Source organism: Symphalangus syndactylus, chromosome 6 (assembly GCF_028878055.3).
Source record: "Symphalangus syndactylus isolate Jambi chromosome 6, NHGRI_mSymSyn1-v2.1_pri, whole genome shotgun sequence".
Lineage (NCBI taxonomy): Eukaryota > Metazoa > Chordata > Mammalia > Primates > Hylobatidae > Symphalangus > Symphalangus syndactylus.
Window position 1 is genome coordinate 6580127 of NC_072428.2, and position 27517 is coordinate 6607643.

Below are 27517 nucleotides of genomic sequence, written 5' to 3' on the forward strand. Positions count from 1 at the left end.
GAATGCTACTGTGTAGTTTATATTTGAATATATTCCTTTTTCCACTATTACCCTCTTAGCGCTCCGAATGTCCACTTGCATTTTCTACAGAAAGAGTGTTCAGAACTGCGCAATCAAAAGTATGGTTTAACTCTGTTAGCTTAATGAACATATCAGAAATAAGTTTCACACAATTCTTCTGTGTAGTTTTTATTTGAAGATATTATTTTTCCCAATATAGGCCTCTTAGCGCTCAGAATGTCCAATTGCAGTTTCTAAAGAAAGAGTGTTTCAGAAAGGATCAATCAAAACTAAGGTTCAACTCTGTTAGTTGAATGCACAGAACAGAAAGAAATTTCATACAATGCTTCTGTGTAGTTTATATTTGAACATATTCTTTTTTCCACTATTACCCACTTGGCGCTACGAATGTCCAGTTGCATTTTCTACAGACAGAGTGTTTCAAAACTGCTCAATCAAAAGTATGGTTTAACTCTGTTAGCTGAATGCTCAGATCAGAAAGAAGTTTCACAGAATGCTTCTGTGTAGTTTATATTTGAATATATTCCTTTTTCCACTACTACTCTCTTAGCGCTCCAAATGTCCAGTTGCATTTTCTACAGAAAGAGTGTTCAGATCTGCTCAATCAAAAGTATGGTTTAACTCTTTTAGCTGAATGCACAGATCAGAAAGAAGTTTCACAGAATGATTCTGTGTAGTTTATATTTGGAGACATTCCTTTTTCCACTATTACACTCTTAGCGCTCCGAATCTCCACTTGCATTTTCTACAGAAAGAGTGTTTCAGAACGGCTCAATCAAAACTAAGGTTCAACTCTTTTAGTTGAACAAACAGAACTGAAAGAAGTTTCACACAATTCTTCTGTGTAGTTTTTATTTGTAGACATTCTTTTTCCCAATATAGGCCACTTAGCGCTCAGAATGTCCAATTGCAGTTTCTACAGAAAGAGTGTTTCAGAACGGCTCAATCAAAAGTAAGGTTCAAATCTGTTAGTTGAATGCACAGAACAGAAAGAAGTTTCATACAATGCTTTTGTGTAGTTTATATTTGAACATATTCTTTTTTCCACTATTACCCACTTAGCGCTACGAATGTCCAGTTGCATTTTCTACAGACAGAGTGTTTCAAAACTGCTCAATCAAAAGTATGGTTTAAATCTGTTAGCTGAATGCTCAGATCAGAAAGAAGTTTCACAGAATGCTTCTGTGTAGTTTATATTTGAATATATTCCTTTTTCCACTACTACGCTCTTAGCGCTCCAAATGTCCACTTGCATTTTCTACAGAAAGAGTGTTCAGATCTGCTCAATCAAAGGTATGGTTTAACTCTGTTAGCTGAATACACAGATCAGAAAGAAGTTTCACCGAATGATTCCGTGTAGTTTATATTTGAAGACATTCCTTTTTCCACTATTACCAACTTAGCGCTCCGAATCTCCACTTGCATTTTCTACAAAAAGAGGGTTTCATAACTGCTCAATCAAAAATATGTTTTATCTCTGTTAACTGAATTTACAGATCAGAAATAAGTTTCACAGAATGCATCTGTGTAGTTTTTATTTGAAGATATTCTTTTTCCCAATGTAGGCCTCTTAGCGCTTAGCATGTCCAATTGCAGTTTCTACAGAAAGAGTGTTTCAGAACGGCTCAATCAAAAGTAAGGTTCAACTCTGTTAGTTGAATGCACAGAACAGAAAGAATTTTCATAGAATGCTACTGTGTAGTTTATATTTGAATATATTCCTTTCTCCACTATTACACTCTTAGCGCTCCGAATGTCCACTTGCATTTTCTACAGAAGGAGTGTTCTGAACTGTGCAATCAAAAGTATGGTTTAACTCTGCTAGCTTAATGAACATATCAGAAATAAGTTTCACACAATGCTTCTGTGTAGTTTTTATTTGAAGATATTATTTTTCCCAATATAGGCCTCTAAGCGCTCAGAACGTCCAATTGCAATTTCTACAGAAAGAGTGTTTCAGAAAGGCTCAATCAAAAGTAAGGTTCAACTCTGTTAGTTGAATGCACAGAACAGAAAGAAATTTCATACAATGCTTCTGTGTAGTTTATATTTGAACATATTCTTTTTTCCACTATTACCCACTTGGCGCTACGAATGTCCAGTTGCATTTTCTACAGACAGAGTGTTTCAAAACTGCTCAATCAAAAGTATGGTTTACCTCTGTTAGCTGAATGCTCAGATCAGAAAGAAGTTTCACAGAATGCTTCTGTGTAGTTTATATTTGAATATATTCCTTTTTCCACTACTACTCTCTTAGCGCTCCAAATGTCCAGTTGCATTTTCTACAGAAAGAGTGTTCAGATCTGCTCAATCAAAAGTATGGTTTAACTCTGTTAGCTGAATGCACAGATCAGAAAGAAGTTTCACAGAATGATTCTGTGTAGTTTATATTTGGAGACATTCCTTTTTCCACTATTACCCTCTTAGCGCTCCGAATCTCCACTTGCATTTTCTACAGAAAGAGTGTTTCAGAACGGCTCAATCAAAACTAAGGTTCAACTCTTTTAGTTGAACAGACAGAACAGAAAGAAGTTTCACACAATTCTTCTGTGTAGTTTTTACTTGTAGACATTCTTTTTCCCAATATAGGCCTCTTAGCGCTCAGAATGTCCAATTGCAGTTTCTACAGAAAGAGTGTTGCAGAACGGCTCAATCAAAAGTAAGGTTCAACACTGTTAGTTGAATGCACAGAACAGAAAGAAGTTTCATACAATGCTTCTGTGTAGTTTATATTTGAACATATTATTTTTTCCACTATTACACACTTAGCGCTACGAATATCCAGTTGCATTTTCTACAGACAGAGTGTTTCAAAACTGTTCAATCAAAAGTATGGTTTAACTCTGTTAGCTGAATGCTCAGATCAGAAAGAAGTTTCACAGAATGCTTCTGTGTAGTTTATATTTGAATATATGCCTTTTTCCACTACTACGCTCTTAGCGCTCCAAATGTCCAGTTGCATTTTCTACACAAAGATTGTTCAGATCTGCTCAGTCAAAAGTATGGTTTAACTCTGTTAGCTGAATGCACAGATCAGAAAGAAGTTTCACCGAATGATTCTGTGTAGTTTATATTTGAAGACATTCCTTTTTCCACTATTACCCTCTTAGCGCTCCGAATCTCCACTTGCATTTTCTACAAAAAGAGTGTTTCATAACTGCTCAATCAAAAATATGTTTTATCTCTGTTAACTGAATTTACAGATCAGAAATAAGTTTCACAGAATGCATATGTGTAGTATCTATTTGAAGATATTCTTTTTCCCAATGTAGGCCTCTTAGCGCTTAGCATGTCCAATTGCAGTTTCTACAGAAAGAGTGTTTCAGAACGGCTCAATCAAAAGTAAGGTTCAACTCTGTTAGTTGAATGCACAGAACAGAAAGAATTTTCATAGAATGCTACTGTGTAGTTTATATTTGAATATATTCCTTTTTCCACTATTACCCTCTTAGCGCTCCGAATGTCCACTTGCATTTTCTAATGAAAGAGTGTTCAGAACTGCGCAATCAAAAGTATGGTTTAACTCTGTTAGCTTAATGAACATATCAGAAATAAGTTTCACACAATGCTTCTGTGTAGTTTTTATTTGAAGATATTATTTTTCCCAATATAGGCCTCTTAGCGCTCAGAATGTCCAATTGCAGTTTCTAAAGAAAGAGTGTTTCAGAAAGGCTCAATCAAAACTAAGGTTCAACTCTGTTAGTTGAATGCACAGAACAGAAAGAAATTTCATACAATGCTTCTGTGTAGTTTATATTTGAACATATTCTTTTTTCCACTATTACCCACTTGGCGCTACGAATGTCCAGTTGCATTTTCTACAGACAGAGTGTTTCAAAACTGCTCAATCAAAAGTATGGTTTAACTCTGTTAGCTGAATGCTCAGATCAGAAAGAAGTTTCACAGAATGCTTCTGTGTAGTTCATATTTGAATATATTCCTTTTTCCACTACTACTCTCTTAGCGCTCCAAATGTCCAGTTGCATTTTCTACAGAAAGAGTGTTCAGATCTGCTCAATCAAAAGTATGGTTTAACTCTGTTAGCTGAATGCATAGATCAGAAAGAAGTTTCACAGAATGATTCTGTGTAGTTTATATTTGGAGACATTCCTTTTTCCACTATTACTCTCTTAGCGCTCCGAATCTCCACTTGCATTTTCTACAGAAAGAGTGTTTCAGAACGGCTCAATCAAAACTAAGATTCAACTCTTTTAGTTGAACAAACAGAACAGAAAGAAGTTTCACAAAATTCTTCTGTGTAGTTTTTATTTGTAGACATTCTTTTTCCCAATATAGGCCTCTTAGCGCTCAGAATGTCCAATTGCAGTTTCTACAGAAAGAGTGTTTCAGAACGGCTCAATCAAAAGTAAGGTTCAACTCTGTTAGTTGAATGCACAGAACAGAAAGAAGTTTCATACAATGCTTCTGTGTAGTTTATATTTGAACATATTCTTTTTTCCACTATTACCCACTTAGCGCTACGAATGTCCAGTTGCATTTTCTACAGACAGAGTGTTTCAAAACTGTTCAATCAAAAGTATGGTTTAACTCTGTTAGCTGAATGCTCAGATCAGAAAGAAGTTTCACAGAATGATTCTGTGTAGTTTATATTTGGAGACATTCCTTTTTCCACTATTACCCTCTTAGCGCTCCGAATCTCCACTTGCATTTTCTACAGAAAGAGTGTTTCAGAACGGCTCAATCAAAACTAAGGTTCAACTCTTTTAGTTGAACAAACAGAACTGAAAGAAGTTTCACACAATTCTTCTGTGTAGTTTTTATTTGTAGACATTCTTTTTCCCAATATAGGCCACTTAGCGCTCAGAATGTCCAATTGCAGTTTCTACAGAAAGAGTGTTTCAGAACGGCTCAATCAAAAGTAAGGTTCAACTCTGTTATTTGAATGCACAGAACAGAAAGAAGTTTCATACAATGCTTTTGTGTAGTTTATATTTGAACATATTCTTTTTTCCACTATTACCCACTTAGCGCTACGAATGTCCAGTTGCATTTTCTACAGACAGAGTGTTTCAAAACTGCTCAATCAAAAGTATGGTTTAAATCTGTTAGCTGAATGCTCAGATCAGAAAGAAGTTTCACAGAATGCTTCTGTGTAGTTTATATTTGAATATATTCCTTTTTCCACTACTACGCTCTTAGCGCTCCAAATGTCCAGTTGCATTTTCTACAGAAAGAGTGTTCAGATCTGCTCAATCAAAGGTATGGTTTAACTCTGTTAGCTGAATACACAGATCAGAAAGAAGTTTCACCGAATGATTCCGTGTAGTTTATATTTGAAGACATTCCTTTTTCCACTATTACCAACTTAGCGCTCCGAATCTCCACTTGCATTTTCTACAAAAAGAGTGTTTCATAACGCCTCAATCAAAAATATGTTTTATCTCTGTTAACTGAATTTACAGATCAGAAATAAGTTTCACAGAATGCATCTGTGTAGTTTTTATTTGAAGATATTCTTTTTCCCAATGTAGGCCTCTTAGCGCTTAGCATGTCCAATTGCAGTTTCTACAGAAAGAGTGTTTCAGAACGGCTCAATCAAAAGTAAGGTTCAACTCTGTTAGTTGAATGCACAGAACAGAAAGAATTTTCATAGAATGCTACTGTGTAGTTTATATTTGAATATATTCCTTTCTCCACTATTACACTCTTAGCGCTCCGAATGTCCACTTGCATTTTCTACAGAAGGAGTGTTCTGAACTGTGCAATCAAAAGTATGGTTTAACTCTGCTAGCTTAATGAACATATCAGAAATAAGTTTCACACAATGCTACTGTGTAGTTTTTATTTGAAGATATTATTTTTCCCAATATAGGCCTCTAAGCGCTCAGAACGTCCAATTGCAATTTCTACAGAAAGAGTGTTTCAGAAAGGCTCAATCAAAAGTAAGGTTCAACTCTGTTAGTTGAATGCACAGAACAGAAAGAAATTTCATACAATGCTTCTGTGTAGTTTATATTTGAACATATTCTTTTTTCCACTATTACCCACTTGGCGCTACGAATGTCCAGTTGCATTTTCTACAGACAGAGTGTTTCAAAACTGCTCAATCAAAAGTATGGTTTACCTCTGTTAGCTGAATGCTCAGATCAGAAAGAAGTTTCACAGAATGCTTCTGTGTAGTTTATATTTGAATATATTCCTTTTTCCACTACTACTCTCTTAGCGCTCCAAATGTCCAGTTGCATTTTCTACAGAAAGAGTGTTCAGATCTGCTCAATCAAAAGTATGGTTTAACTCTGTTAGCTGAATGCACAGATCAGAAAGAAGTTTCACAGAATGATTCTGTGTAGTTTATATTTGGAGACATTCCTTTTTCCACTATTACCCTCTTAGCGCTCCGAATCTCCACTTGCATTTTCTACAGAAAGAGTGTTTCAGAACGGCTCAATCAAAACTAAGGTTCAACTCTTTTAGTTGAACAGACAGAACAGAAAGAAGTTTAACACAATTATTCTGTGTAGTTTTTACTTGTAGACATTCTTTTTCCCAATATAGGCCTCTTAGTGCTCAGAATGTCCAATTGCAGTTTCTACAGAAAGAGTGTTGCAGAACGGCTCAATCAAAAGTAAGGTTCAACACTGTTAGTTGAATGCACAGAACAGAAAGAAGTTTCATACAATGCTTCTGTGTAGTTTATATTTGAACATATTCTTTTTTCCACTATTACCCACTTAGCGCTACGAATATCCAGTTGCATTTTCTACAGACAGAGTGTTTCAAAACTGCTCAATCAAAAGTATGGTTTAACACTGTTAGCTGAATGCTCAGATCAGAAAGAAGTTTCACAGAATGCTTCTGTGTAGTTTATATTTGAATATATGCCTTTTTCCACTACTACGCTCTTAGCGCTCCAAATGTCCAGTTGCATTTTCTACACAAAGATTGTTCAGATCTGCTCAATCAAAAGTATGGTTTAACTCTGTTAGCTGAATGCACAGATCAGAAAGAAGTTTCACCGAATGATTCTGTGTAGTTTATATTTGAAGACATTCCTTTTTCCACTATTACCCTCTTAGCGCTCCGAATCTCCACTTGCATTTTCTACAAAAAGAGTGTTTCATAACTGCTCAATCAAAAATATGTTTTATCTCTGTTAACTGAATTTACAGATCAGAAATAAGTTTCACAGAATGCATATGTGTAGTATCTATTTGAAGATATTCTTTTTCCCAATGTAGGCCTCTTAGCGCTTAGCATGTCCAATTGCAGTTTCTACAGAAAGAGGGTTTCAGAACGGCTCAATCAAAAGTAAGGTTCAACTCTGTTAGTTGAATGCACAGAACAGAAAGAATTTTCACAGAATGCTACTGTGTAGTTTATATTTGAATATATTCCTTTTTCCACTATTACCCTCTTAGCGCTCCGAATGTCCACTTGCATTTTCTACAGAAAGAGTGTTCAGAACTGCGCAATCAAAAGTATGGTTTAACTCTGTTAGCTTAATGAACATATCAGAAATAAGTTTCACACAATGCTTCTGTGTAGTTTTTATTTGAAGATATTATTTTTCCCAATATAGGCCTCTAAGCGCTCAGAACGTCCAATTGCAATTTCTACAGAAAGAGTGTTTCAGAAAGGCTCAATCAAAAGTAAGGTTCAACTCTGTTAGTTGAATGCACAGAACAGAAAGAAATTTCATACAATGCTTCTGTGTAGTTTATATTTGAACATATTCTTTTTTCCACTATTACCCACTTGGCGCTACGAATGTCCAGTTGCATTTCCTACAGACAGAGTGTTTCAAAACTGCTCAATCAAAAGTATGGTTTACCTCTGTTAGCTGAATGCTCAGATCAGAAAGAAGTTTCACAGAATGCTTCTGTGTAGTTTATATTTGAATATATTCCTTTTTCCACTACTACTCTCTTAGCGCTCCAAATGTCCAGTTGCATTTTCTACAGAAAGAGTGTTCAGATCTGCTCAATCAAAAGTATGGTTTAACTCTGTTAGCTGAATGCACAGATCAGAAAGAAGTTTCACAGAATGATTCTGTGTAGTTTATATTTGGAGACATTCCTTTTTCCACTATTACCCTCTTAGCGCTCCGAATCTCCACTTGCATTTTCTACAGAAAGAGTGTTTCAGAACGGCTCAATCAAAACTAAGGTTCAACTCTTTTAGTTGAACAGACAGAACAGAAAGAAGTTTCACACAATTCTTCTGTGTAGTTTTTACTTGTAGACATTCTTTTTCCCAATATAGGCCTCTTAGCGCTCAGAATGTCCAATTGCAGTTTCTACAGAAAGAGTGTTGCAGAACGGCTCAATCAAAAGTAAGGTTCAACACTGTTAGTTGAATGCACAGAACAGAAAGAAGTTTCATACAATGCTTCTGTGTAGTTTATATTTGAACATATTCTTTTTTCCACTATTACCCACTTAGCGCTACGAATATCCAGTTGCATTTTCTACAGACAGAGTGTTTCAAAACTGCTCAATCAAAAGTATGGTTTAACTCTGTTAGCTGAATGCTCAGATCAGAAAGAAGTTTCACAGAATGCTTCTGTGTAGTTTATATTTGAATATATGCCTTTTTCCACTACTACGCTCTTAGCGCTCCAAATGTCCAGTTGCATTTTCTACACAAAGATTGTTCAGATCTGCTCAATCAAAAGTATGGTTTAACTCTGTTAGCTGAATGCACAGATCAGAAAGAAGTTTCACAGAATGATTCTGTGTAGTTTATATTTGGAGACATTCCTTTTTCCACTATTACCCTCTTAGCGCTCCGAATCTCCACTTGCATTTTCTACAGAAAGAGTGTTTCAGAACGGCTCAATCAAAACTAAGATTCAACTCTTTTAGTTGAACAAACAGAACAGAAAGAAGTTTCACAAAATTCTTCTGTGTAGTTTTTATTTGTAGACATTCTTTTTCCCAATATAGGCCTCTTAGTGCTCAGAATGTCCAATTGCAGTTTCTACAGAAAGAGTGTTTCAGAACGGCTCAATCAAATATAAGGTTCAACTCTGTTAGTTGAATGCACAGAACAGAAAGAAGTTTCATACAATGCTTCTGTGTAGTTTATATTTGAACATATTCTTTTTTCCACTATTACCCACTTAGCGCTACGAATGTCCAGTTGCATTTTCTACAGACAGAGTGTTTCAAAACTGTTCAATCAAAAGTATGGTTTAACTCTGTTAGCTGAATGCTCAGATCAGAAAGAAGTTTCACAGAATGATTCTGTGTAGTTTATATTTGGAGACATTCCTTTTTCCACTATTACCCTCTTAGCGCTCCGAATCTCCACTTGCATTTTCTACAGAAAGAGTGTTTCAGAACGGCTCAATCAAAACTAAGGTTCAACTCTTTTAGTTGAACAAACAGAACTGAAAGAAGTTTCACACAATTCTTCTGTGTAGTTTTTATTTGTAGACATTCTTTTTCCCAATATAGGCCACTTAGCGCTCAGAATGTCCAATTGCAGTTTCTACAGAAAGAGTGTTTCAGAACGGCTCAATCAAAAGTAAGGTTCAACTCTGTTATTTGAATGCACAGAACAGAAAGAAGTTTCATACAATGCTTTTGTGTAGTTTATATTTGAACATATTCTTTTTTCCACTATTACCCACTTAGCGCTACGAATGTCCAGTTGCATTTTCTACAGACAGAGTGTTTCAAAACTGCTCAATCAAAAGTATGGTTTAAATCTGTTAGCTGAATGCTCAGATCAGAAAGAAGTTTCACAGAATGCTTCTGTGTAGTTTATATTTGAATATATTCCTTTTTCCACTACTACGCTCTTAGCGCTCCAAATGTCCAGTTGCATTTTCTACAGAAAGAGTGTTCAGATCTGCTCAATCAAAGGTATGGTTTAACTCTGTTAGCTGAATACACAGATCAGAAAGAAGTTTCACCGAATGATTCCGTGTAGTTTATATTTGAAGACATTCCTTTTTCTACTATTACCAACTTAGCGCTCCGAATCTCCACTTGCATTTTCTACAAAAAGAGTGTTTCATAACTGCTCAATCAAAAATATGTTTTATCTCTGTTAACTGAATTTACAGATCAGAAATAAGTTTCACAGAATGCATCTGTGTAGTTTTTATTTGAAGATATTCTTTTTCCCAATGTAGGCCTCTTAGCGCTTAGCATGTCCAATTGCAGTTTCTACAGAAAGAGTGTTTCAGAACGGCTCAATCAAAAGTAAGGTTCAACTCTGTTAGTTGAATGCACAGAACAGAAAGAATTTTCATAGAATGCTACTGTGTAGTTTATATTTGAATATATTCCTTTCTCCACTATTACACTCTTAGCGCTCCGAATGTCCACTTGCATTTTCTACAGAAGGAGTGTTCTGAACTGTGCAATCAAAAGTATGGTTTAACTCTGCTAGCTTAATGAACATATCAGAAATAAGTTTCACACAATGCTTCTGTGTAGTTTTTATTTGAAGATATTATTTTTCCCAATATAGGCCTCTAAGCGCTCAGAACGTCCAATTGCAATTTCTACAGAAAGAGTGTTTCAGAAAGGCTCAATCAAAAGTAAGGTTCAACTCTGTTAGTTGAATGCACAGAACAGAAAGAAATTTCATACAATGCTTCTGTGTAGTTTATATTTGAACATATTCTTTTTTCCACTATTAACCACTTGGCGCTACGAATGTCCAGTTGCATTTTCTACAGACAGAGTGTTTCAAAACTGCTCAATCAAAAGTATGGTTTACCTCTGTTAGCTGAATGCTCAGATCAGAAAGAAGTTTCACAGAATGCTTCTGTGTAGTTTATATTTGAATATATTCCTTTTTCCACTACTACTCTCTTAGCGCTCCAAATGTCCAGTTGCATTTTCTACAGAAAGAGTGTTCAGATCTGCTCAATCAAAAGTATGGTTTAACTCTGTTAGCTGAATGCACAGATCAGAAAGAAGTTTCACAGAATGATTCTGTGTAGTTTATATTTGGAGACATTCCTTTTTCCACTATTACCCTCTTAGCGCTCCGAATCTCCACTTGCATTTTCTACAGAAAGAGTGTTTCAGAACGGCTCAATCAAAACTAAGGTTCAACTCTTTTAGTTGAACAGACAGAACAGAAAGAAGTTTCACACAATTCTTCTGTGTAGTTTTTACTTGTAGACATTCTTTTTCCCAATATAGGCCTCTTAGCGCTCAGAATGTCCAATTGCAGTTTCTACAGAAAGAGTGTTGCAGAACGGCTCAATCAAAAGTAAGGTTCAACACTGTTAGTTGAATGCACAGAACAGAAAGAAGTTTCATACAATGCTTCTGTGTAGTTTATATTTGAACATATTCTTTTTTCCACTATTACCCACTTAGCGCTACGAATATCCAGTTGCATTTTCTACAGACAGAGTGTTTCAAAACTGCTCAATCAAAAGTATGGTTTAACTCTGTTAGCTGAATGCTCAGATCAGAAAGAAGTTTCACAGAATGCTTCTGTGTAGTTTATATTTGAATATATGCCTTTTTCCACTACTACGCTCTTAGCGCTCCAAATGTCCAGTTGCATTTTCTACACAAAGATTGTTCAGATCTGCTCAATCAAAAGTATGGTTTAACTCTGTTAGCTGAATGCACAGATCAGAAAGAAGTTTCACCGAATGATTCTGTGTAGTTTATATTTGAAGACATTCCTTTTTCCACTATTACCCTCTTAGCGCTCCGAATCTCCACTTGCATTTTCTACAAAAAGAGTGTTTCATAACTGCTCAATCAAAAATATGTTTTATCTCTGTTAACTGAATTTACAGATCAGAAATAAGTTTCACAGAATGCATATGTGTAGTATCTATTTGAAGATATTCTTTTTCCCAATGTAGGCCTCTTAGCGCTTAGCATGTCCAATTGCAGTTTCTACAGAAAGAGTGTTTCAGAACGGCTCAATCAAAAGTAAGGTTCAACTCTGTTAGTTGAATGCACAGAACAGAAAGAATTTTCACAGAATGCTACTGTGTAGTTTATATTTGAATATATTACTTTTTCCACTATTACCCTCTTAGCGCTCCGAATGTCCACTTGCATTTTCTACAGAAAGAGTGTTCAGAACTGCGCAATCAAAAGTATGGTTTAACTCTGTTAGCTTAATGAACATATCAGAAATAAGTTTCACACAATGCTTCTGTGTAGTTTTTATTTGAAGATATTATTTTTCCCAATATAGGCCTCTTAGCGCTCAGAATGTCCAATTGCAGTTTCTAAAGAAAGAGTGTTTCAGAAAGGCTCAATCAAAACTAAGGTTCAACTCTGTTAGTTGAATGCACAGAACAGAAAGAAATTTCATACAATGCTTCTGTGTAGTTTATATTTGAACATATTCTTTTTTCCACTATTACCCACTTGGCGCTACGAATGTCCAGTTGCATTTTCTACAGACAGAGTGTTTCAAAACTGCTCAATCAAAAGTATGGTTTAACTCTGTTAGCTGAATGCTCAGATCAGAAAGAAGTTTCACAGAATGCTTCTGTGTAGTTTATATTTGAATATATTCCTTTTTCCACTACTACTCTCTTAGCGCTCCAAATGTCCAGTTGCATTTTCTACAGAAAGAGTGTTCAGATCTGCTCAATCAAAAGTATGGTTTAACTCTGTTAGCTGAATGCACAGATCAGAAAGAAGTTTCACAGAATGATTCTGTGTAGTTTATATTTGCAGACATTCCTTTTTCCACTATTACCCTCTTAGCGCTCCGAATCTCCACTTGCATTTTCTACAGAAAGAGTGTTTCAGAACGGCTCAATCAAAACTAAGATTCAACTCTTTTAGTTGAACAAACAGAACAGAAAGAAGTTTCACACAATTCTTCTGTGTAGTTTTTATTTGTAGACATTCTTTTTCCCAATAAAGGCCTCTTAGCGCTCAGAATGTCCAATTGCAGTTTCTACAGAAAGAGTGTTTCAGAACGGCTCAATCAAAAGTAAGGTTCAACTCTGTTAGTTGAATGCACAGAACAGAAAGAAGTTTCATACAATGCTTCTGTGTAGTTTATATTTGAACATATTCTTTTTTCCACTATTACCCACTTAGCGCTACGAATGTCCAGTTGCATTTTCTACAGACAGAGTTTTTCAAAACTGTTCAATCAAAAGTATGGTTTAACTCTGTTAGCTGAATGCTCAGATCAGAAAGAAGTTTCACAGAATGATTCTGTGTAGTTTATATTTGGAGACATTCCTTTTTCCACTATTACCCTCTTAGCGCTCCGAATCTCCACTTGCATTTTCTACAGAAAGAGTGTTTCAGAACGGCTCAATCAAAACTAAGGTTCAACTCTTTTAGTTGAACAAACAGAACTGAAAGAAGTTTCACACAATTCTTCTGTGTAGTTTTTATTTGTAGACATTCTTTTTCCCAATATAGGCCACTTAGCGCTCAGAATGTCCAATTGCAGTTTCTACAGAAAGAGTGTTTCAGAACGGCTCAATCAAAAGTAAGGTTCAACTCTGTTAGTTGAATGCACAGAACAGAAAGAAGTTTCATACAATGCTTTTGTGTAGTTTATATTTGAACATATTCTTTTTTCCACTATTACCCACTTAGCGCTACGAATGTCCAGTTGCATTTTCTACAGACAGAGTGTTTCAAAACTGCTCAATCAAAAGCATGGTTTAAATCTGTTAGCTGATGCTCAGATCAGAAAGAAGTTTCACAGAATGCTTCTGTGTAGTTTATATTTGAATATATTCCTTTTTCCACTACTACGCTCTTAGCGCTCCAAATGTCCAGTTGCATTTTCTACAGAAAGAGTGTTCAGATCTGCTCAATCAAAGGTATGGTTTAACTCTGTTAGCTGAATACACAGATCAGAAAGAAGTTTCACCGAATGATTCCGTGTAGTTTATATTTGAAGACATTCCTTTTTCCAGTATTACCAACTTAGCGCTCCGAATCTCCACTTGCATTTTCTACAAAAAGAGTGTTTCATAACGGCTCAATCAAAAATATGTTTTATCTCTGTTAACTGAATTTACAGATCAGAAATAAGTTTCACAGAATGCATCTGTGTAGTTTTTATTTGAAGATATTCTTTTTCCCAATGTAGGCCTCTTAGCGCTTAGCATGTCCAATTGCAGTTTCTACAGAAAGAGTGTTTCAGAACGGCTCAATCAAAAGTAAGGTTCAACTCTGTTAGTTGAATGCACAGAACAGAAAGAATTTTCATAGAATGCTACTGTGTAGTTTATATTTGAATATATTCCTTTCTCCACTATTACACTCTTAGCGCTCCGAATGTCCACTTGCATTTTCTACAGAAGGAGTGTTCTGAACTGTGCAATCAAAAGTATGGTTTAACTCTGTTAGCTTAATGAACATATCAGAAATAAGTTTCACACAATGCTTCTGTGTAGTTTTTATTTGAAGATATTATTTTTCCCAATATAGGCCTCTAAGCGCTCAGAACGTCCAATTGCAATTTCTACAGAAAGAGTGTTTCAGAAAGGCTCAATCAAAAGTAAGGTTCAACTCTGTTAGTTGAATGCACAGAACAGAAAGAAATTTCATACAATGCTTCTGTGTAGTTTATATTTGAACATATTCTTTTTTCCACTATTACCCACTTGGCGCTACGAATGTCCAGTTGCATTTTCTACAGACAGAGTGTTTCAAAACTGCTCAATCAAAAGTATGGTTTACCTCTGTTAGCTGAATGCTCAGATCAGAAAGAAGTTTCACAGAATGCTTCTGTGTAGTTTATATTTGAATATATTCCTTTTTCCACTACTACTCTCTTAGCGCTCCAAATGTCCAGTTGCATTTTCTACAGAAAGAGTGTTCAGATCTGCTCAATCAAAAGTATGGTTTAACTCTGTTAGCTGAATGCACAGATCAGAAAGAAGTTTCACAGAATGATTCTGTGTAGTTTATATTTGGAGACATTCCTTTTTCCACTATTACCCTCTTAGCGCTCCGAATCTCCACTTGCATTTTCTACAGAAGGAGTGTTTCAGAACGGCTCAATCAAAACTAAGGTTCAACTCTTTTAGTTGAACAGACAGAACAGAAAGAAGTTTCACACAATTCTTCTGTGTAGTTTTTACTTGTAGACATTCTTTTTCCCAATATAGGCCTCTTAGCGCTCAGAATGTCCAATTGCAGTTTCTACAGAAAGAGTGTTGCAGAACGGCTCAATCAAAAGTAAGGTTCAACACTGTTAGTTGAATGCACAGAACAGAAAGAAGTTTCATACAATGCTTCTGTGTAGTTTATATTTGAACATATTCTTTTTTCCACTATTACCCACTTAGCGCTACGAATATCCAGTTGCATTTTCTACAGACAGAGTGTTTCAAAACTGCTCAATCAAAAGTATGGTTTAACTCTGTTAGCTGAATGCTCAGATCAGAAAGAAGTTTCACAGAATGCTTCTGTGTAGTTTATATTTGAATATATGCCTTTTTCCACTACTACGCTCTTAGCGCTCCAAATGTCCAGTTGCATTTTCTACACAAAGATTGTTCAGATCTGCTCAATCAAAAGTATGGTTTAACTCTGTTAGCTGAATGCACAGATCAGAAAGAAGTTTCACCGAATGATTCTGTGTAGTTTATATTTGAAGACATTCCTTTTTCCACTATTACCCTCTTAGCGCTCCGAATCTCCACTTGCATTTTCTACAAAAAGTGTGTTTCATAACTGCTCAATCAAAAATATGTTTTATCTCTGTTAACTGAATTTACAGATCAGAAATAAGTTTCACAGAATGCATATGTGTAGTATCTATTTGAAGATATTCTTTTTCCCAATGTAGGCCTCTTAGCGCTTAGCATGTCCAATTGCAGTTTCTACAGAAAGAGTGTTTCAGAACGGCTCAATCAAAAGTAAGGTTCAACTCTGTTAGTTGAATGCACAGAACAGAAAGAATTTTCACAGAATGCTACTGTGTAGTTTATATTTGAATATATTCCTTTTTCCACTATTACCCTCTTAGCGCTCCGAATGTCCACTTGCATTTTCTACAGAAAGAGTGTTCAGAACTGCGCAATCAAAAGTATGGTTTAACTCTGTTAGCTTAATGAACATATCAGAAATAAGTTTCACACAATGCTTCTGTGTAGTTTTTATTTGAAGATATTATTTTTCCCAATATAGGCCTCTTAGCGCTCAGAATGCCCAATTGCAGTTTCTAAAGAAAGAGTGTTTCAGAAAGGCTCAATCAAAACTAAGGTTCAACTCTGTTAGTTGAATGCACAGAACAGAAAGAAATTTCATACAATGCTTCTGTGTAGTTTATATTTGAACATATTCTTTTTTCCACTATTACCCACTTGGCGCTACGAATGTCCAGTTGCATTTTCTACAGACAGAGTGTTTCAAAACTGCTCAATCAATAGTATGGTTTAACTCTGTTAGCTGAATGCTCAGATCAGAAAGAAGTTTCACAGAATGCTTCTGTGTAGTTTATATTTGAATATATTCCTTTTTCCACTACTACTCTCTTAGCGCTCCAAATGTCCAGTTGCATTTTCTACAGAAAGAGTGTTCAGATCTGCTCAATCAAAAGTATGGTTTAACTCTGTTAGCTGAATGCACAGATCAGAAAGAAGTTTCACAGAATGATTCTGTGTAGTTTATATTTGGAGACATTCCTTTTTCCACTATTACCCTCTTAGCGCTCCGAATCTCCACTTGCATTTTCTACAGAAAGAGTGTTTCAGAACGGCTCAATCAAAACTAAGATTCAACTCTTTTAGTTGAACAAACAGAACAGAAAGAAGTTTCACACAATTCTTCTGTGTAGTTTTTATTTGTAGACATTCTTTTTCCCAATATAGGCCTCTTAGCGCTCAGAATGTCCAATTGCAGTTTCTACAGAAAGAGTGTTTCAGAACGGCTCAATCAAAAGTAAGGTTCAACTCTGTTAGTTGAATGCACAGAACAGAAAGAAGTTTCATACAATGCTTCTGTGTAGTTTATATTTGAACATATTCTTTTTTCCACTATTACCCACTTAGCGCTACGAATGTCCAGTTGCATTTTCTACAGACAGAGTGTTTCAAAACTGTTCAATCAAAAGTATGGTTTAACTCTGTTAGCTGAATGCTCAGATCAGAAAGAAGTTTCACAGAATGATTCTGTGTAGTTTATATTTGGAGACATTCCTTTTTCCACTATTACCCTCTTAGCGCTCCGAAACTCCACTTGCATTTTCTACAGAAAGAGTGTTTCAGAACGGCTCAATCAAAACTAAGGTTCAACTCTTTTAGTTGAACAAACAGAACTGAAAGAAGTTTCACACAATTCTTCTGTGTAGTTTTTATTTGTAGACATTCTTTTTCCCAATATAGGCCACTTAGCGCTCAGAATGTCCAATTGCAGTTTCTACAGAAAGAGTGTTTCAGAACGGCTCAATCAAAAGTAAGGTTCAACTCTGTTAGTTGAATGCACAGAACAGAAAGAAGTTTCATACAATGCTTTTGTGTAGTTTATATTTGAACATATTCTTTTTTCCACTATTACCCACTTAGCGCTACGAATGTCCAGTTGCATTTTCTACAGACAGAGTGTTTCAAAACTGCTCAATCAAAAGTATGGTTTAAATCTGTTAGCTGAATGCTCAGATCAGAAAGAAGTTTCACAGAATGCTTCTGTGTAGTTTATATTTGAATATATTCCTTTTTCCACTACTACGCTCTTAGCGCTCCAAATGTCCAGTTGCATTTTCTACAGAAAGAGTGTTCAGATCTGCTCAATCAAAGGTATGGTTTAACTCTGTTAGCTGAATACACAGATCAGAAAGAAGTTTCACCGAATGATTCCGTGTAGTTTATATTTGAAGACATTCCTTTTTCCACTATTACCAACTTAGCGCTCCGAATCTCCACTTGCATTTTCTACAAAAAGAGTGTTTCATAACGGCTCAATCAAAAATATGTTTTATCTCTGTTAACTGAATTTACAGATCAGAAATAAGTTTCACAGAATGCATCTGTGTAGTTTTTATTTGAAGATATTCTTTTTCCCAATGTAGGCCTCTTAGCGCTTAGCATGTCCAATTGCAGTTTCTACAGAAAGAGTGTTTCAGAACGGCTCAATCAAAAGTAAGGTTCAACTCTGTTAGTTGAATGCACAGAACAGAAAGAATTTTCATAGAATGCTACTGTGTAGTTTATATTTGAATATATTCCTTTCTCCACTATTACACTCTTAGCGCTCCGAATGTCCACTTGCATTTTCTACAGAAGGAGTGTTCTGAACTGTGCAATCAAAAGTATGGTTTAACTCTGTTAGCTTAATGAACATATCAGAAATAAGTTTCACACAATGCTTCTGTGTAGTTTTTATTTGAAGATATTATTTTTCCCAATATAGGCCTCTAAGCGCTCAGAACGTCCAATTGCAATTTCTACAGAAAGAGTGTTTCAGAAAGGCTCAATCAAAAGTAAGGTTCAACTCTGTTAGTTGAATGCACAGAACAGAAAGAAATTTCATACAATGCTTCTGTGTAGTTTATATTTGAACATATTCTTTTTTCCACTACTACCCACTTGGCGCTACGAATGTCCAGTTGCATTTTCTACAGACAGAGTGTTTCAAAACTGCTCAATCAAAAGTATGGTTTACATCTGTTAGCTGAATGCTCAGATCAGAAAGAAGTTTCACAGAATGCTTCTGTGTAGTTTATATTTGAATATATTCCTTTTTCCACTACTACTCTCTTAGCGCTCCAAATGTCCAGTTGCATTTTCTACAGAAAGAGTGTTCAGATCTGCTCAATCAAAAGTATGGTTTAACTCTGTTAGCTGAATGCACAGATCAGAAAGAAGTTTCACAGAATGATTCTGTGTAGTTTATATTTGGAGACATTCCTTTTTCCACTATAACCCTCTTAGCGCTCCGAATCTCCACTTGCATTTTCTACAGAAAGAGTGTTTCAGAACGGCTCAATCAAAACTAAGGTTCAACTCTTTTAGTTGAACAGACAGAACAGAAAGAAGTTTCACACAATTCTTCTGTGTAGTTTTTACTTGTAGACATTCTTTTTCCCAATATAGGCCTCTTAGCGCTCAGAATGTCCAATTGCAGTTTCTACAGAAAGAGTGTTGCAGAACGGCTCAATCAAAAGTAAGGTTCAACACTGTTAGTTGAATGCACAGAACAGAAAGAAGTTTCATACAATGCTTCTGTGTAGTTTATATTTGAACATATTCTTTTTTCCACTATTACCCACTTAGCGCTACGAATATCCAGTTGCATTTTCTACAGACAGAGTGTTTCAAAACTGCTCAATCAAAAGTATGGTTTAACTCTGTTAGCTGAATGCTCAGATCAGAAAGAAGTTTCACAGAATGCTTCTGTGTAGTTTATATTTGAATATATGCCTTTTTCCACTACTACGCTCTTAGCGCTCCAAATGTCCAGTTGCATTTTCTACACAAAGATTGTTCAGATCTGCTCAATCAAAAGTATGGTTTAACTCTGTTAGCTGAATGCACAGATCAGAAAGAAGTTTCACCGAATGATTCTATGTAGTTTATATTTGAAGACATTCCTTTTTCCACTATTACCCTCTTAGCGCTCCGAATCTCCACTTGCATTTTCTACAAAAAGAGTGTTTCATAACTGCTCAATCAAAAATATGTTTTATCTCTGTTAACTGAATTTACAGATCAGAAATAAGTTTCACAGAATGCATATGTGTAGTATCTATTTGAAGATATTCTTTTTCCCAATGTAGGCCTCTTAGCGCTTAGCATGTCCAATTGCAGTTTCTACAGAAAGAGTGTTTCAGAACGGCTCAATCAAAAGTAAGGTTCAACTCTGTTAGTTGAATGCACAGAACAGAAAGAATTTTCACAGAATGCTACTGTGTAGTTTATATTTGAATATATTCCCTTCTCCACTATTACCCTCTTAGCGCTCCGAATGTCCACTTGAATTTTCTACAGAAAGAGTGTTCAGAACTGCGCAATCAAAAGTATGGTTTAACTCTGTTAGCTTAATGAACATATCAGAAATAAATTTCACAAAATGCTTCTGTGTAGTTTTTATTTGAAGATATTATTTTTCCCAATATAGGCCTCTTAGCGCTCAGAATGTCCAATTGCAGTTTCTAAAGAAAGAGTGTTTCAGAAAGGCTCAATCAAAACTAAGGTTCAACTCTGTTAGTTGAATGCACAGAACAGAAAGAAATTTCATACAATGCTTCTGTGTAGTTTATATTTGAACATATTCTTTTTTCCACTATTACCCACTTAGCGCTACGAATGTCCAGTTGCATTTTCTACAGACAGAGTGTTTCAAAACTGCTCAATCAAAAGTATGGTTTAACTCTGTTAGCTGAATGCTCAGATCAGAAAGAAGTTTCACAGAATGCTTCTGTGTAGTTTATATTTGAATATATGCCTTTTTCCACTACTACGCTCTTAGCGCTCCAAATGTCCAGTTGCATTTTCTACACAAAGATTGTTCAGATCTGCTCAATCAAAAGTATGGTTTAACTCTGTTAGCTGAATGCACAGATCAGAAAGAAGTTTCACCGAATGATTCTGTGTAGTTTATATTTGAAGACATTCCTTTTTCCACTATTACCCTCTTAGCGCTCCGAATCTCCACTTGCATTTTCTACAAAAAGAGTGTTTCATAACTGCTCAATCAAAAATATGTTTTATCTCTGTTAACTGAATTTACAGATCAGAAATAAGTTTCACAGAATGCATATGTGTAGTATCTATTTGAAGATATTCTTTTTCCCAATGTAGGCCTCTTAGCGCTTAGCATGTCCAATTGCAGTTTCTACAGAAAGAGTGTTTCAGAACGGCTCAATCAAAAGTAAGGTTCAACTCTGTTAGTTGAATGCACAGAACAGAAAGAATTTTCACAGAATGCTACTGTGTAGTTTATATTTGAATATATTACTTTTTCCACTATTACCCTCTTAGCGCTCCGAATGTCCACTTGCATTTTCTACAGAAAGAGTGTTCAGAACTGCGCAATCAAAAGTATGGTTTAACTCTGTTAGCTTAATGAACATATCAGAAATAAGTTTCACACAATGCTTCTGTGTAGTTTTTATTTGAAGATATTATTTTTCCCAATATAGGCCTCTTAGCGCTCAGAATGTCCAATTGCAGTTTCTAAAGAAAGAGTGTTTCAGAAAGGCTCAATCAAAACTAAGGTTCAACTCTGTTAGTTGAATGCACAGAACAGAAAGAAATTTCATACAATGCTTCTGTGTAGTTTATATTTGAACATATTCTTTTTTCCACTATTACCCACTTGGCGCTACGAATGTCCAGTTGCATTTTCTACAGACAGAGTGTTTCAAAACTGCTCAATCAAAAGTATGGTTTAACTCTGTTAGCTGAATGCTCAGATCAGAAAGAAGTTTCACAGAATGCTTCTGTGTAGTTTATATTTGAATATATTCCTTTTTCCACTACTACTCTCTTAGCGCTCCAAATGTCCAGTTGCATTTTCTACAGAAAGAGTGTTCAGATCTGCTCAATCAAAAGTATGGTTTAACTCTGTTAGCTGAATGCACAGATCAGAAAGAAGTTTCACAGAATGATTCTGTGTAGTTTATATTTGCAGACATTCCTTTTTCCACTATTACCCTCTTAGCGCTCCGAATCTCCACTTGCATTTTCTACAGAAAGAGTGTTTCAGAACGGCTCAATCAAAACTAAGATTCAACTCTTTTAGTTGAACAAACAGAACAGAAAGAAGTTTCACACAATTCTTCTGTGTAGTTTTTATTTGTAGACATTCTTTTTCCCAATAAAGGCCTCTTAGCGCTCAGAATGTCCAATTGCAGTTTCTACAGAAAGAGTGTTTCAGAACGGCTCAATCAAAAGTAAGGTTCAACTCTGTTAGTTGAATGCACAGAACAGAAAGAAGTTTCATACAATGCTTCTGTGTAGTTTATATTTGAACATATTCTTTTTTCCACTATTACCCACTTAGCGCTACGAATGTCCAGTTGCATTTTCTACAGACAGAGTTTTTCAAAACTGTTCAATCAAAAGTATGGTTTAACTCTGTTAGCTGAATGCTCAGATCAGAAAGAAGTTTCACAGAATGATTCTGTGTAGTTTATATTTGGAGACATTCCTTTTTCCACTATTACCCTCTTAGCGCTCCGAATCTCCACTTGCATTTTCTACAGAAAGAGTGTTTCAGAACGGCTCAATCAAAACTAAGGTTCAACTCTTTTAGTTGAACAAACAGAACTGAAAGAAGTTTCACACAATTCTTCTGTGTAGTTTTTATTTGTAGACATTCTTTTTCCCAATATAGGCCACTTAGCGCTCAGAATGTCCAATTGCAGTTTCTACAGAAAGAGTGTTTCAGAACGGCTCAATCAAAAGTAAGGTTCAACTCTGTTAGTTGAATGCACAGAACAGAAAGAAGTTTCATACAATGCTTTTGTGTAGTTTATATTTGAACATATTCTTTTTTCCACTATTACCCACTTAGCGCTACGAATGTCCAGTTGCATTTTCTACAGACAGAGTGTTTCAAAACTGCTCAATCAAAAGTATGGTTTAAATCTGTTAGCTGATGCTCAGATCAGAAAGAAGTTTCACAGAATGCTTCTGTGTAGTTTATATTTGAATATATTCCTTTTTCCACTACTACGCTCTTAGCGCTCCAAATGTCCAGTTGCATTTTCTACAGAAAGAGTGTTCAGATCTGCTCAATCAAAGGTATGGTTTAACTCTGTTAGCTGAATACACAGATCAGAAAGAAGTTTCACCGAATGATTCCGTGTAGTTTATATTTGAAGACATTCCTTTTTCCAGTATTACCAACTTAGCGCTCCGAATCTCCACTTGCATTTTCTACAAAAAGAGTGTTTCATAACGGCTCAATCAAAAATATGTTTTATCTCTGTTAACTGAATTTACAGATCAGAAATAAGTTTCACAGAATGCATCTGTGTAGTTTTTATTTGAAGATATTCTTTTTCCCAATGTAGGCCTCTTAGCGCTTAGCATGTCCAATTGCAGTTTCTACAGAAAGAGTGTTTCAGAACGGCTCAATCAAAAGTAAGGTTCAACTCTGTTAGTTGAATGCACAGAACAGAAAGAATTTTCATAGAATGCTACTGTGTAGTTTATATTTGAATATATTCCTTTCTCCACTATTACACTCTTAGCGCTCCGAATGTCCACTTGCATTTTCTACAGAAGGAGTGTTCTGAACTGTGCAATCAAAAGTATGGTTTAACTCTGTTAGCTTAATGAACATATCAGAAATAAGTTTCACACAATGCTTCTGTGTAGTTTTTATTTGAAGATATTATTTTTCCCAATATAGGCCTCTAAGCGCTCAGAACGTCCAATTGCAATTTCTACAGAAAGAGTGTTTCAGAAAGGCTCAATCAAAAGTAAGGTTCAACTCTGTTAGTTGAATGCACAGAACAGAAAGAAATTTCATACAATGCTTCTGTGTAGTTTATATTTGAACATATTCTTTTTTCCACTATTACCCACTTGGCGCTACGAATGTCCAGTTGCATTTTCTACAGACAGAGTGTTTCAAAACTGCTCAATCAAAAGTATGGTTTACCTCTGTTAGCTGAATGCTCAGATCAGAAAGAAGTTTCACAGAATGCTTCTGTGTAGTTTATATTTGAATATATTCCTTTTTCCACTACTACTCTCTTAGCGCTCCAAATGTCCAGTTGCATTTTCTACAGAAAGAGTGTTCAGATCTGCTCAATCAAAAGTATGGTTTAACTCTGTTAGCTGAATGCACAGATCAGAAAGAAGTTTCACAGAATGATTCTGTGTAGTTTATATTTGGAGACATTCCTTTTTCCACTATTACCCTCTTAGCGCTCCGAATCTCCACTTGCATTTTCTACAGAAGGAGTGTTTCAGAACGGCTCAATCAAAACTAAGGTTCAACTCTTTTAGTTGAACAGACAGAACAGAAAGAAGTTTCACACAATTCTTCTGTGTAGTTTTTACTTGTAGACATTCTTTTTCCCAATATAGGCCTCTTAGCGCTCAGAATGTCCAATTGCAGTTTCTACAGAAAGAGTGTTGCAGAACGGCTCAATCAAAAGTAAGGTTCAACACTGTTAGTTGAATGCACAGAACAGAAAGAAGTTTCATACAATGCTTCTGTGTAGTTTATATTTGAACATATTCTTTTTTCCACTATTACCCACTTAGCGCTACGAATATCCAGTTGCATTTTCTACAGACAGAGTGTTTCAAAACTGCTCAATCAAAAGTATGGTTTAACTCTGTTAGCTGAATGCTCAGATCAGAAAGAAGTTTCACAGAATGCTTCTGTGTAGTTTATATTTGAATATATGCCTTTTTCCACTACTACGCTCTTAGCGCTCCAAATGTCCAGTTGCATTTTCTACACAAAGATTGTTCAGATCTGCTCAATCAAAAGTATGGTTTAACTCTGTTAGCTGAATGCACAGATCAGAAAGAAGTTTCACCGAATGATTCTGTGTAGTTTATATTTGAAGACATTCCTTTTTCCACTATTACCCTCTTAGCGCTCCGAATCTCCACTTGCATTTTCTACAAAAAGAGTGTTTCATAACTGCTCAATCAAAAATATGTTTTATCTCTGTTAACTGAATTTACAGATCAGAAATAAGTTTCACAGAATGCATATGTGTAGTATCTATTTGAAGATATTCTTTTTCCCAATGTAGGCCTCTTAGCGCTTAGCATGTCCAATTGCAGTTTCTACAGAAAGAGTGTTTCAGAACGGCTCAATCAAAAGTAAGGTTCAACTCTGTTAGTTGAATGCACAGAACAGAAAGAATTTTCACAGAATGCTACTGTGTAGTTTATATTTGAATATATTCCTTTTTCCACTATTACCCTCTTAGCGCTCCGAATGTCCACTTGCATTTTCTACAGAAAGAGTGTTCAGAACTGCGCAATCAAAAGTATGGTTTAACTCTGTTAGCTTAATGAACATATCAGAAATAAGTTTCACACAATGCTTCTGTGTAGTTTTTATTTGAAGATATTATTTTTCCCAATATAGGCCTCTTAGCGCTCAGAATGCCCAATTGCAGTTTCTAAAGAAAGAGTGTTTCAGAAAGGCTCAATCAAAACTAAGGTTCAACTCTGTTAGTTGAATGCACAGAACAGAAAGAAATTTCATACAATGCTTCTGTGTAGTTTATATTTGAACATATTCTTTTTTCCACTATTACCCACTTGGCGCTACGAATGTCCAGTTGCATTTTCTACAGACAGAGTGTTTCAAAACTGCTCAATCAATAGTATGGTTTAACTCTGTTAGCTGAATGCTCAGATCAGAAAGAAGTTTCACAGAATGCTTCTGTGTAGTTTATATTTGAATATATTCCTTTTTCCACTACTACTCTCTTAGCGCTCCAAATGTCCAGTTGCATTTTCTACAGAAAGAGTGTTCAGATCTGCTCAATCAAAAGTATGGTTTAACTCTGTTAGCTGAATGCACAGATCAGAAAGAAGTTTCACAGAATGATTCTGTGTAGTTTATATTTGGAGACATTCCTTTTTCCACTATTACCCTCTTAGCGCTCCGAATCTCCACTTGCATTTTCTACAGAAAGAGTGTTTCAGAACGGCTCAATCAAAACTAAGATTCAACTCTTTTAGTTGAACAAACAGAACAGAAAGAAGTTTCACACAATTCTTCTGTGTAGTTTTTATTTGTAGACATTCTTTTTCCCAATATAGGCCTCTTAGCGCTCAGAATGTCCAATTGCAGTTTCTACAGAAAGAGTGTTTCAGAACGGCTCAATCAAAAGTAAGGTTCAACTCTGTTAGTTGAATGCACAGAACAGAAAGAAGTTTCATACAATGCTTCTGTGTAGTTTATATTTGAACATATTCTTTTTTCCACTATTACCCACTTAGCGCTACGAATGTCCAGTTGCATTTTCTACAGACAGAGTGTTTCAAAACTGTTCAATCAAAAGTATGGTTTAACTCTGTTAGCTGAATGCTCAGATCAGAAAGAAGTTTCACAGAATGATTCTGTGTAGTTTATATTTGGAGACATTCCTTTTTCCACTATTACCCTCTTAGCGCTCCGAAACTCCACTTGCATTTTCTACAGAAAGAGTGTTTCAGAACGGCTCAATCAAAACTAAGGTTCAACTCTTTTAGTTGAACAAACAGAACTGAAAGAAGTTTCACACAATTCTTCTGTGTAGTTTTTATTTGTAGACATTCTTTTTCCCAATATAGGCCACTTAGCGCTCAGAATGTCCAATTGCAGTTTCTACAGAAAGAGTGTTTCAGAACGGCTCAATCAAAAGTATGGTTCAACTCTGTTAGTTGAATGCACAGAACAGAAAGAAGTTTCATACAATGCTTTTGTGTAGTTTATATTTGAACATATTCTTTTTTCCACTATTACCCACTTAGCGCTACGAATGTCCAGTTGCATTTTCTACAGACAGAGTGTTTCAAAACTGCTCAATCAAAAGTATGGTTTAAATCTGTTAGCTGAATGCTCAGATCAGAAAGAAGTTTCACAGAATGCTTCTGTGTAGTTTATATTTGAATATATTCCTTTTTCCACTACTACGCTCTTAGCGCTCCAAATGTCCAGTTGCATTTTCTACAGAAAGAGTGTTCAGATCTGCTCAATCAAAGGTATGGTTTAACTCTGTTAGCTGAATACACAGATCAGAAAGAAGTTTCACCGAATGATTCCGTGTAGTTTATATTTGAAGACATTCCTTTTTCCACTATTACCAACTTAGCGCTCCGAATCTCCACTTGCATTTTCTACAAAAAGAGTGTTTCATAACGGCTCAATCAAAAATATGTTTTATCTCTGTTAACTGAATTTACAGATCAGAAATAAGTTTCACAGAATGCATCTGTGTAGTTTTTATTTGAAGATATTCTTTTTCCCAATGTAGGCCTCTTAGCGCTTAGCATGTCCAATTGCAGTTTCTACAGAAAGAGTGTTTCAGAACGGCTCAATCAAAAGTAAGGTTCAACTCTGTTAGTTGAATGCACAGAACAGAAAGAATTTTCATAGAATGCTACTGTGTAGTTTATATTTGAATATATTCCTTTCTCCACTATTACACTCTTAGCGCTCCGAATGTCCACTTGCATTTTCTACAGAAGGAGTGTTCTGAACTGTGCAATCAAAAGTATGGTTTAACTCTGTTAGCTTAATGAACATATCAGAAATAAGTTTCACACAATGCTTCTGTGTAGTTTTTATTTGAAGATATTATTTTTCCCAATATAGGCCTCTAAGCGCTCAGAACGTCCAATTGCAATTTCTACAGAAAGAGTGTTTCAGAAAGGCTCAATCAAAAGTAAGGTTCAACTCTGTTAGTTGAATGCACAGAACAGAAAGAAATTTCATACAATGCTTCTGTGTAGTTTATATTTGAACATATTCTTTTTTCCACTACTACCCACTTGGCGCTACGAATGTCCAGTTGCATTTTCTACAGACAGAGTGTTTCAAAACTGCTCAATCAAAAGTATGGTTTACATCTGTTAGCTGAATGCTCAGATCAGAAAGAAGTTTCACAGAATGCTTCTGTGTAGTTTATATTTGAATAT